General features: G+C 32.7%; 1 pseudogene; it reads left to right on the top strand.

The window, feature by feature from the left end:
- The first annotated feature begins 3,492 nt into the window (after positions 1 to 3,492).
- LOC132039349 (scarecrow-like transcription factor PAT1) lies at positions 3,493 to 4,325 on the top strand (annotated as a pseudogene).
- Positions 4,326 to 12,918: the final 8,593 nt, after the last annotated feature.

Below are 12,918 nucleotides of genomic sequence, written 5' to 3'. Positions count from 1 at the left end.
ATTTTAGGATTTTGCTCATTTTTTTTATTTTTTGGTTTATGCGTTTGATTGCTGTATATTTTGTTGGGCCGTTGTACTTTGATTATTTTATTTATCTATAGTAGTTAATGCTCCTTTCTTTTAATTGTTCTACCGTGACTTTCACGCTTTTAGTATTCGTGTTATCATATTGTTTTTCGATATGTGGCTATCACGTGCTTTTGTCTTGTTTTCTCTTGTCTTCCTCTCTTGAGCCGAGGGTCTTTCGGAAGCAGCCGCCCCTACCTTTTCAAGATTGTTGATTCTACGTCTCTGCTTGTCTGTTCCTATAGGGCACGTGGTGGGATTATCTTTTGAGCTTGTTGTTGTTGTCATCTCATCTAAAAACTTATTAAGTTATTAGAGAAAACACTATCTATTTCATCATATATTTGGGGAATGTCCTTCATATATATGGAACAAAGGAAGTACTACATGATCGAGGTTAATTAATCTTTTTGTTGACATTATTTTAATGGGTTTGCAAGCATATTAATTATCACTTCTTTGAATTTTTTAAGGAACCTGAAAGTCAACATAGATATTTTAAGACTATTTTTAGTGGTCCTCAATGTTCTGCAACAAATTTTAGATAAGAAGTTGATGTTCGACGATAATGACGTTTCTGGGGGTTAGTTGGCTGTTATTAGTCACATAGGAAAATAAAAGTTCCAATATTGAGGACCCGTTTGGCCATGAGAACTTTCACTTTCTGCGGAATTTTTTTTCGCTTTATTTGAAAACCAGCATTTGGCCATGGAAATTCCAAAACTCTATTTTTACTCCTTTTTTTTTTTTTTTTCCACTTTCAGTATATTCAAATAACCAAATATTATTTACCAAAAACTATAACCAAACACAATTCCAACTCCAACTTCAAAAATCCAAATAAAGTGAAAAATATTGATTTTCATGGCCAAACACCTACTGAATTTGATTGGCTAATAACTCAAGTTTTTATCTTTAAGTGTTATGAGAATCAGAGGCGGATCCAGGATTTAAACTCTAGGGGTTCAATTTGTTAAGATTCTTAGTTGAACCCATTATATTTTAAAAGTTATGGATTCATATCTACTAATTATTGTAATTTTGAGAAAATTTTTACACGTAAATTTATGATCCGTGTAAAAAATTATTGATGCTACATACGCCTCTGACGAGGACAACACATTATTTGACATCAAATGTTAAGCTAGCGTTTTACCATAGATTCCCAAAAAAAATTTGAAAAACTTGATTTGGGTGAAGTTTTTCAAGTTTTGAAAATGTGTTTGGCCATAATTTTTTAAAACATATTTCACGTTTTGTTTTGGGAAACATGAAACGTTACTTATACCCATAAGTTCTAAAAACCATCAAAATACTTAATCATACAAAACATACATACTTGCTAATCCCAAATTGTAGGAACATGGTATTTTAATAACAACTGCTAATAAAACACTTACTATCCACTACAATTCAAATTACAATACAAAGATCCATTTTTATCTTCGCAACAGATTTCTACAGTTGGCATAGCAATTTTTTCCTAGGGTTTCTTCTTCTACTGTTTGGGCACATCTTAGCTCGTTCGCTTTATGGAAGAGACTGTTTTAATTATGGAAACATGGTAGATACGGCTTTAATGGAGGAACATGGTAGATATAATTAGTTGGGTCATAAATAGATGGGACTTTTTTATAAAATACAAAAGTTTGGGATAGTTTTTAAAAATTTTGAAAAAGCCAAAACATAGATCTTAGCCCAAAAACAGGTTTGAGCAAGAATTTGGGATTTGAAGATTTATTTTCAAAATCTGTCCAAATTTTATGGCTAACCAAAAATTTGAAACAAATTTTCAAAATATGCTCCCAAAATTTATAGCCAAACGGGAGCTAAGAAAAATGTCCTTGCCTTGGATTTTAAGCCAACCAGACAGTAATGTTGTTTTCAATTCCAATACATATATAGAGAAAGTTACTCAATGTTTGGTTTAATTTAAATCATGTACTCCTATGACTTAATGTTTTATAACATATTCCTTCCGTCCATTTTTACTTGTCTTGTATTGACTTGGCACACATCTTAAGGGGCCACAAATAGAATGAATTTTACTTAATCACTCCTAATTATTACTAAGTTACCTAATGATTGAAATCATTCAAACATATTTTAAAAATTATGTAGCCACTAACAATTTCTTGAAGTTTCCAACTCAATAATTAATAATAAGGGTAAAATATGAACAAAATGATAAATTATCTCTTGATTTTCTAAACTAGACAAGTAAAAATAGACAACTAAAAATAGACAACTATTTTTAGTATATAGGACAACACGGAATAACTAATTCATATTATAACTTATACACGGATAATTACCAAAAGAACAAAATTACCTTTATCATTTCCTAGAAACCAATGAAGGTCATGCATCCGAGGGTACAATTGTAACAGTGTCCGCTTAATACACAATCCACTAAGGCAAGTGCTTTAGGCCCCTAAATCTTAAGGACCCATTTTTCAATAGTTACAAAAGTAGAGTTATGTTAGTAGATCTTTTTCTTTAAAAAATATTGAATTAAGCTAGAAAATAGCTCATAGTAGTAATCTACTATGAACAACAATATTCCCAGAAACAATTATCCCAAGTTTAAACGATGTCCAATAATTTTGAGTTTTTACTATCAAGTCTGCTGAAATAGGATTACTCTTCATCATTTTAGCTTGCATAAATTTTCTTTTTACTTTAGATGTATACCTCATACACATGTTTAATAACAATGTATATATGAGTTTAAAATATTTCTTATTGGCGTGAGATCTGCGTTGACTTTGGGATCTTTGGGATAATAGTTGGCAAATTTAATGTTGGTTTAAAGTATATATAGCATTTTGTTACATAGTAGACGTATTGGCATGACACTTGGAGTCGCTAGGTGACCGTAATAGACCTGGAATATTATGCGCCTATTCATCCCTTACTCTGACTTCATATTCATCTGATCTATCTTTTAACATATAATGTACATCTATTATGTAGGTTGTCATGTGTTGCCGAGATTGTCCTTTCCTTTACAAATTCTGAATGATGCTCAACTTCTAAGTTTGGTCTCACTGTGAAGATTAAACTACTTCAATGCAGCACCGTGAAGCTTTGTCAAATGAATAACCCTTGATGCCCTATAAAAGTGCACACCAAATAGGTACTAGCTAGACTACATAGGTCATACATGTAGACGAGGATGGAACAATCTTTTCAATGCAAGCATCACGACGAAGATAAGCCATGTCTAATAATCTTTACTATCAACCAATGCAGAAGGCAGAACCCTACTGTCTGCCTCAGTTTCAAACTTTAGACAACCATTTGAGCAACATTACTAGCAGCCTTGGAGCTAATCACTCCTTTCAGACAATTTACCACTCACCATCAACTCCCGTTTCTCATCAAATGGAAGTTCGATTTGCCATCAAGAATCTCAGTCATACCAATGCCCTGCGACTAACTAAGGTTTCCCCATAAGTGGATCTTGTATTACAGATGATATGAATGAGTTCATGCACAAGCTAAAGGAACTAGAAACGGTAATGTTGGGACCTGATTCGGACTTCCTAGAGAATTATGAGAATTCCTTGTCAAGCATGCAGTATAGCCTCCCAAGAAATTGATAGCTGGCGGCAAATGATGGAGGCCTTTCCTAGACATGATTTGAAACAGGTGCTTATTGCTTGTGCAAAAGCAATATCCGCTGGTGAATTACTAACTGCACAAGTTTTGATATCTGGGTTGCGTCAAGTGGTTTCCAGATCAGGCAAACCGATTCAGAGACTGAGAGCATATATTTTAGACTGGGTTGCAAGGTTGGTTGCATCAAGAAGTTCAATATGAAAATCCTTGAGATGAAAAGAGCCCGTAAGTTTTGAACTTTTGTCTTCTATATATGCATGTCGTTTACAAGATGTGCCCTTACTTCAAATTTGGATACATGTCAGCTAATATTGCCATTGCAGAGTGAAGGATGAAAATAGAGTTCATATCATTGATTTCCAGATTGCTCATGGGAGCCAGTGAGTGCCTATGATCCTAGCTTTTGCAGCTCGTCCTGGTGGACCCCCACATATTCGCATTACATGCATTGATGATGCTCGCAGAGGAAGGCTTAATCTTGTGGGCTAGAGGCTTTCCAAACTCGCTAACACTTTCAAGGTGCCTTTCGAGTTTCATGTGTTGCCTTGTCTGGTTCCGATGTTAAGCTAGAAAACCTCGGAATCCGAACCGGCGAAGCACTTGCAGTAAATTTACCTGGACGTGATTTGAAATAGGTGCGGCACACGAGATGCACGGGATGCACAAGTAGTGCACGGAGAAGGTAGGTTTATTGAATATACGTGAGATCTCTTATTAAAATTTGACTTTAGGCCACTAATTCCATTGAACTGCCCTTGAATTGTAAACTCATTATATTTTAGTTTAAAAAATAAAATAAACATTTTAAATGTTAACTTGTTTATCCAATTTTAATACAATGAACCAAACACAAGAAATAATATTGTATTACTGATTTTTATGTAACTAATCCCTTTATTATCCTGTATAACCATACATCATACCAAACGACCCTAAGGTATTTAGTTACCATCCATAATAGGAATTATTTATCGGTTTGAAAAATTAAAGTTGTTACTAAATATATGTTATTAAAAACAAAAAACAAAAAGTGCTTATTAAAGTGCCTTTTACGTCGTCTGCCCCACAATAACTGTGACATTACACTCCTCGCGTGAGAATCAATTTGACTAATCTTCGAAGTTAAACTGGATTAAATTAATTTTATATTAAAAATTAAATTTAAATATTCAAAAACAGCACGTAATGTATTATAAGTTGCAATTCTTCTCATATCTATATGGTCAAATAATACATTTTAAAATATTGGTCAATGAACATATAATTTGACTTTCGAGAAGCAAAATGTGAAAATTATTTTGGAACGAAAGGAGTAACAAATCCGTCATACAAGTCATGTTTCGCTTCTTGAAAGTCAAATTATATCACTACCAAAAAAATAGAAACTAGCGACAGACAATTTATGTAGCTAAACAACAAATTCGTTGCTAATCCTATTATGGCAACGAATTATCGGAAAATTATGTCTTCTATGAGCAATTTAGCGACTAATTAGCGATAAAGTTGATAGCTAATACCAATTTTTTTTTTTTTGTAGTGTATGAACTTTGAATGGAGGGTTGAGCTTTTGTTCCTCTCGGCTTTTGTAATTTCTGATTTATTGATATAAAGATCACGCCACGATAATTTTTTTTTAAAAGCATTAGAGCAAGGAGAAACAAGAAATAGAGCAACAAATTTATACCTCAAACTACTCTATGCCTAGTATTTTTATTGTACTTCTCGATTTTTAATAGGCGTTGATTTCATATTTTGATTTCAAATCAGCATTTGTTTATGAAATTTGTACAAAATTTCACATGCAACTTCATATCATGAGTTCATATCCCAACTTCTCCAAAGAGTACAGGATTTGAGATTCCAAATCATGATTTTAAATATTTTTAATATAAAACTTGACTTATAAATTTATACTATTTTGTCAAAAAGATTCATAAGTTGGTAGCATATCGTCCACTTCCCAGATTTGAGTGGGATTCTAAAATATCTAAAACGTGGTATCTTTAATCAGCTTATATTGCATACTGAGGTCCATCACAAAAGAAAGAACAAAAAGATAAACAAAAGAAGGGCACCGTATTTGCGAGGATGCCGAAATATTACAGCATTTTCGTACTGAGGTCCATCAGAACTTTTTTCTACTTTGCATTTTTGTACAATCTGTAGAAAGTAAAAGGGGTGGATATATTACAGCAATTCGTTAGAGTACATGTACTAAGTGGATTAGAGGTATGATTAATTTGATAAATGAATCCTTTAATGAAATATCTGGGGAGAAAAATATGTGAGCCAAATAAAAAATGAACTAGTCGTAGCATTTGTCTTGAAGTGAAGTGTTACGTAACTAATTTGTAAGTAGTTAAAGAATTCATTATTATAAGAGAATACTTGGTCAGGCAATAATAGTGTATATTTTGATGCTTCAACTGAATCCAAACACTCACAATATAAAATAGGGAAAAGGGTCAAAAATACCCTTCTACTGTGGGAGAATGCCTAAAAATATCCTCCGAACTAATTTTGGATAAAAAATACCCCTCCCCCCATTAAAGTTTTCAAATATACTCCTCTCTTAACGGAAATTCTCAAATTCCCCAAAATAACCCGATTTCATTTTTTAAACACGTTCATTATTTAAGCTGACCCAACTAATAATAACCCCGATTTCATTTTTTTGAGAGAATTGGAGTGGAATAAGGGGATAGTATGAGTTATTTTTTTGTTGGGTAGGTTAAATAGATGGGTATTTTTCCCAAAATTAATTGTATGATAAAGAATCTTCAGCTAAATATAAAGTGAAAGAAATTGAAAATTAGGAGCCCGTTTGGATGGACTTACGGCTTTTGACTTATAAGGCAAAAGTAATAAGTTTGAAATTCTAGCTTATGGCTTTTGGCTTATTTTTGTCATTTTAGCTTAAAAACAAGTGCATAAAAGCAGTTTTCTTATTTTACCCAAACACTATAAAAGTGCTTAAAAGCGATTTTGACTTAAAAGCACCTAAAATAAGCCAATTCAAAACAGGCACTAAGTACCTAACTAGAAGCATTAGATCTTAAATAAGTAAAACACCTTTCTCCTGTATCATCTTTCTTCGTTCCACAAAACAAACTTAACGGCGACTTAACTGACTTCAACGAATTATTTGATGAAACTGAAACTTGCTGAACCGGCTATCATCCGGTTCGAACTGGTACCCTTTGGTTGAACTCTCTTGAGATAATAATAAGGCTTCATTATTGTAGGCCCTACTCAAGCTTAAGTCCACCATTCCCTTTTGTACATCATCTGGTAGCCTTAGAGTAAACCTCTAGTAATTTTGACCGGGTTGAATCAGTGAGTGACCCGTTGAGTGACATGACTAAACAGTCCCAAAATTTTAGGTCTTCTAGGTGACGATTTTGGTAACGTGTCGAATGGAATAGTATGACTATGAATAGACGTTTGAGGTGATTGTGTTTATTACCTCTTGTGGACCGACATCAGTCACGTGAATATCTAGTACTGATTCGCTCCTTTCTATGTCTAGATGTGATGTAACCTATGTTGCTCGGACTTGGGTGCGGGTGTCGGATACGGGTACGGATCTAGAGGTCGAATTCGACATGATCTAAATTTTAAGATTCGTGGGTACGGATACAGGTATGGGGATTCGGTAAAAATAATTCAAAATTCTAAAAATATAAGTATAAAAATGTAAATTAGGTGTTCTCAATTCTTTCTATTCTTGATTTTATCTTTTCAAAAAATCTCTATTTGGTTCCTTAAAGTAATATTTTTTTTCAAACTGTTATACAGAATTAGTTTGTTCCCTAATTATGTGAATTAGGATGAGGGAAAATACATACCTATCTATCATAGGTTATATAGAAGTTTCTTGAGGAGTTTATAATGGTCTTGGGCCAGCCACTCCGCCTAAACATACCCTTTTCATAAACCCTAACCCATCAACTTCGATAACATACCCTTCGCCCCACCCCTTTCATAAACCCTAACACACACGAGATAGATCGACTCCGACGACACGATCTCGAAAATCCCCGCAGAATCGACCTTGCACGCGCGTTACGCACAAGCGTCGGCGAGCGTGTCATGTCACGCGCCAACAGTGAACTTTTCGGCAGTTTTCAACCTCGTTTCTTCTTCTGTGGAGGTCGCCCACACTTTCAGACTCTACCCATGCTACTTTTTCTGGCTGCTTTGGTCAAAGTATCCAATCTCTATTGACCGGATCTGACACGAATCCCGCACCTTAACCTGTGTCGGTGTCGTGTCAACACGGGTACGACGGCAAAAGTGCCGGGTCCGAACAACATAGGATGTAACTAAATTTATGTCGGTTTGTTGAACCGGATTATTTATTTCGTGCGGTTTTTTCTTGAGATTCACTCGGCAGACCGGGCAAGTTGTCCGGAAGGCCAGCCACACATCAATACATTCAGGATGAAAAACATGGTAAAAACTTGGAAGAAGACTAAGATTTTCTTCATCTTCGAATTCGTTCAAGCAAACGGCACATTCCAGGATGCATTTGCCCAATTTTAGGGCCGTAACATCTGAATAGAGAAATACTGGGAAACTTTTAACGATGATTTTCGTCTTTGGTCAGAAAAGCAAATCATTTCCTCTCTTGATTTTTTCTCTCTAGCTAGTGCTTATGGGCTCAATAAAAAATGCCACTAAAACTTTCACCGTCAAATTTGAATTCAGGCAAGTCCGGTACAATCTCAATCCCCAGGACCTAATTCGAGAAATTGCTATCATGGAAAGAAAACCTAAAATCTGATTGTGAACCCGACCCGTTAGACCCACACCCCGGAGAGATATCGGAATATAGTAAGATTAAATAGATCCACCTTAGAGTTTTTCATCTATAATTTATACAAAATTGAATGAAGTAATAAATTTAACAGAAACTCAATTGGGAAATGAAGGAACGGGGGTTTTATACGAAAAAATTACATTGAAGCAATCAACTTTACAGATAGGAAGAGAAGACCATGCAAACCAAATAAAGATTGCCATTACTTTCTGGATTTTGTAACGGAAATTTTGTTTAACAAAATAAAACTTAATTCAGTTGTTTTGCTGATTTATTTTTATCTTAAATCAGTTATAAGTTGCTTTTATTTTGTAATATTCAGTCATTCTAGTATAATTAAAAGAGAAATAAATGATAAATTATGTATATTCTCTTCTTAATAAAATTACTACTTTTTGGACACGGCCTTGCACGTTGTCCTCGGCCTCTATCATTAATTATTACAAAATATGTATTAAAAATGATAAATCTCTAACAATATACATGTTATAAAAGCATTTGTTTGGATTATTAGTTGCACAAATATGTATAGAGTTATTTTTATAAAGATTGACATTATTTTCTGTATTTTGTAACGGAAATCTTGTTTAAAAGAATAACACTTAATTCAGTTGTTTTGCTGATTTATTTTTATCTTAAATCAGTTATAAGTTGCCTTTATTTTTTAATATTCAGTCATTCTAGTTTAATTAAAAGAGTAATAAATGATCAATTATATATGATCAATTATATATGTTCTCTTCTTATTAAAACTATTAGTTTATGGACACGTGTGTTGCACGTAGTCCTCTATCGCTAATTATTACAAAATGTGTATTAAAAATGATAAATCTTTAACAGTATAAATGTTCTAAAAGCATTTGTTTGAACTAGTAGTTGCACAAATATGTACAAAGTTATTTTTTTTCATCGAAAATAAATAAATTTTCTAATAAATTGATGCGATCTACCACACCTTTCACCACTTACATGTGAGTGTAGGTATTTATAAAATCTTTCCATGTATCTCATGTTTGATACACTTAGTTAGTCTACATATATAAATGGGCGAAAAAATCTACTAGAAAGATACAAATGTACTCACTATGTGTTAATTCTAATCTGACTGTTCTTACAAAGTGATAAGAATGTATAATATCATTGTAATATTTAGGCTAGCTAAAGATTGCTGATAATTTCCCTATCTTTCGGATAGTATTTTGTTAGTATCTTAAGAGTTGAATTTCAGTAAAGCAAATTATGTATTCCTCTTAGAAGCTCTTGTACAGGTTAAGACTAGGTTTTGGGGCTGTAACTACTAAATATTTCTGCACTTATACTTATTAGATATATGGCAAGATTGATCCTGTGACTTTCTATATTTGTTTTCCTTATTTCTTATTAAGTTTGAAATGTTTTTTTGGAAAGGTTCACCTACCTAGGGAGACAGGGTAAGTGCCTTCATGACCGCGAATTGGGTCGCGACATTGATATTACTGTTTCAATTAATGAAATATTAATTAATATAATTAAAAGAGAAATAATTAAACAATGAATCATTTATGTGCTTTCATTATTAAACTATTATTAGGTAAAAAAAAATCTTAAGTGGTGTACAAAATTTTTATAAAACAAATAATATGATCAAAGGTAGTTTTGTTTTGTCCTTTTTTTCATCATATTGCTATTACTTCTTCGATTAATGAAATATTCATTAACTGAAAAAATTAAAAGAGAAATAAATGATAAACTATCTAGTGCTTATTAATTATAGGTGACTAAAAAGTTTCAAAATTGAGTGGAGGTAACTCAAGTTTATTTTATTAAGTAGAGGTGATAATATTTGGATTAGTGATTAAGGACTTTTGACCATATTCCAACTTGTCCAACAGTTTTGTTTTTAACACTTTAGCCCTAAGCTTTATTTTTAATACTTTGCCCTCAAGTTTTATTTTTTACACTTTTCCCAACTTAATAAAATCCTAATTACCTAAAATCGGAAGGGAAAAATTCCCAAGAAACACACCGGCCACCCCCCACCCACCAAAAAGAAATTTTAAAAATTTTGATTTTTTGTTTTTGTTTTTTCACCAAACCCTCCCCCCCTCCCCAAAAAAAAAATTTAAAAAAAGTTTTGAATTTTTTTCACGAACCCCCCCCCCCTCTCTCCCCCCACCTACCGTGACCCAACAGCTCACCACCTCTACCCTCCCAAAAGAAAAAACTAATTTTTGTTTTAAAAAAAAAGTTTCGAAAAGTTTTTGTTTTTGGTTTTTTGCAACCCCCTCCCCCCCCGCCAAAAAAAATATTTTTTCTTAAAAAAGAAGTTTTGAATTTTTTTATTTTTTTTATTTTTTTTTTGTTTCTTACTCCACCCACCCACCCCCAAAAAAAAATCTTGAAAAGGAGTTTTGAATTTTTTTTTGTTTCTTACTCGACCCACCCACCCTGCCACCCCCTCCCCCTCCTCCTCCTCCTCTTTTGCTTCAACTCTTCTTTCTTCTTTTATTTAGAAAAAAGTTGCTCAAAAAAAACAAAAAAAACAAAAAAAAACTCACCCGATTTACATAATTGTCGAACCGGATTTCATTCGTGTAGTACTGGGCATTACTTCATGGATTATTTTTGTTCATTTGGTAAGTAAAACAATGTTGTTTTATTCCAATTATTGATCTGGGTATAGCTGCTGATTTTCCAACAATTTACAGTAGCAGTTACAGTTGTTGCAACAAGTGCTAAAGATGTTGTATAAGAGCTTCTGAATTTATTGCAATAGCTGTTGTAGTTTTTGCAACAATTTATGCAGTTGTTGCAACTTTTGTACTAATCTGTTGCAACAACTTCTAAAATGTGTATAAATAATTTAGCCTACTTGTTGCAACAACTGTGAAAGTTGTTGGACAGCTTCTACTCTTTCCAACAACTCACTGACTTGTCGCAACAAGTAGACTTCTTATTGCAACAACTACATTAGTTTTTTGACATATTTTATAGCTGTTGGATGAAACAGAGACAACCGAAGTTGTCACCAACAACTACGTGATCAGTTTCAACAACTCACCTAAGTGATATGTTGATCTTGTTCAAATCACAAATGTATCTTCTGTTGTTAATAAATTGCTGAAAAATTTCCAACAAGTAATAAATATGTTGCAAATGGCTCTGTAACATGTTGGGATTTTTTCAACAAGTAATAGGACTTGTCGGAACAACCAGTTAGTTGTTGAACATATCACAACAAATAGGAGGACTTGTTGAAACAACCATTTATTTGTTGGACTTTATCCAATAACTGACAGGACTAGTTGCAATTAATAAATCTGTTGCAGCAACTAAGTTACTTGTTGGGTTTGTCCAACAATTGACACGACTTGTTACATCAACTAGGTTGGTTGTTTGAATTTTTCCAACAAGTGCAATGACTTGTTGCAGAAACTAGGTAACTTGTTGTGTTTTATCCAACAATTGATATGTATTGTTCAACAGCTATGTTACTTGCTACAACAGATACTGCAATTGTTGCAACAAATATGATATGATTCACCCATATTTAGTGATCAACAAAGAGAAACAATGATATTTAGTGATAAACAAAGGAAATTAATTATATTTAGTGATCAATATATATATATATACACACACACACACACACACTTAGTAGGCGTTTGGCCATAAAAACCAAAAAAAATCATTTTTTTTTTGAAATTTTGGAGTTGGAGTTGTGTTTGGCCATAGTTTTTGCGAATAGTATTTTTTGTTGAAATGTACTTGTTTTGGTTGTGAAAAAGGTGAAAAACTTGAAAAATAAGTTTTTCTTGTTTTTCAAATTCCAAATACAACTTCAAGTTGTATTTGGAATTTTCATGGCGAAACACTAATTTTTGAAAAAAGTGAAAAAATATTCCGGAAAAAAGTGAATAATTCTTATGGACAAACGAGTCCTTAATCAATTTGATGGTATTTTGAGTCATGACAGATGATCAACTAAGTCACTATGCACTAAATCGAGTGATCAATAGAGGGATTTGATGTGAACTACTTAATTCACCCATATTTAGTGATGAACAAAGGAAATCAATGATATTTAGTGATCAATATATATATATATATATATATATATATATATATATATATATATATATATATATATATATATATATATATAATCAATTTGATGGTATTTTGAGTTAGGACGGATGATCAACTAAGTCATTATGCACTAAATCGAGTGATCAATAGAGGGATTTGATGTGAATTACTTAATTCACCCATATTTAGTGATGAACAAAGGAAATCAATGATATTTAGTGATCAATATATATATATATATATATATATATATATATATATATATATATATATATATATATATAAAATCAATTTGATGGTATTTTGAGTTAGGACAGATGATCAACTAAGTCATTATG

The sequence above is a fragment of the Lycium ferocissimum genome, chromosome 12, assembly GCF_029784015.1.
Source record: "Lycium ferocissimum isolate CSIRO_LF1 chromosome 12, AGI_CSIRO_Lferr_CH_V1, whole genome shotgun sequence".
Lineage (NCBI taxonomy): Eukaryota > Viridiplantae > Streptophyta > Magnoliopsida > Solanales > Solanaceae > Lycium > Lycium ferocissimum.
Note: the sequence above shows the minus strand (reverse complement) of the source record. Positions and strands in the feature narration are given on the sequence as shown.